Here is a 297-nt window from a genome sequence, read left to right as displayed (position 1 = left end):
GCAAGTGTGTAACCATAAATGATCACATGAGTTGGCAAAGTGTTGAACGTGTATCGTCACCGCTGTTCCCTGTGCCCGTGATGTTTTTATCATCATTATTTATTCTAGTTATCTTTTTCACTTACTTTTTTGGTCACAGATGAAGGGATTCGATAAGATTTTTTTGATATTTTTTCTTATTATCAGTATTATTAATTTTGATGCATTCTGTATAAAAGCATATTCATACAGATTAGCTCACACATAAAAATATATGTATGTGTGCTTTGTTGTCTTTTGAAAGATATTGTGTGTATG

Source organism: Penaeus monodon, chromosome 32 (assembly GCF_015228065.2).
Source record: "Penaeus monodon isolate SGIC_2016 chromosome 32, NSTDA_Pmon_1, whole genome shotgun sequence".
Lineage (NCBI taxonomy): Eukaryota > Metazoa > Arthropoda > Malacostraca > Decapoda > Penaeidae > Penaeus > Penaeus monodon.
This window is presented reverse-complemented; position numbering follows the sequence as displayed.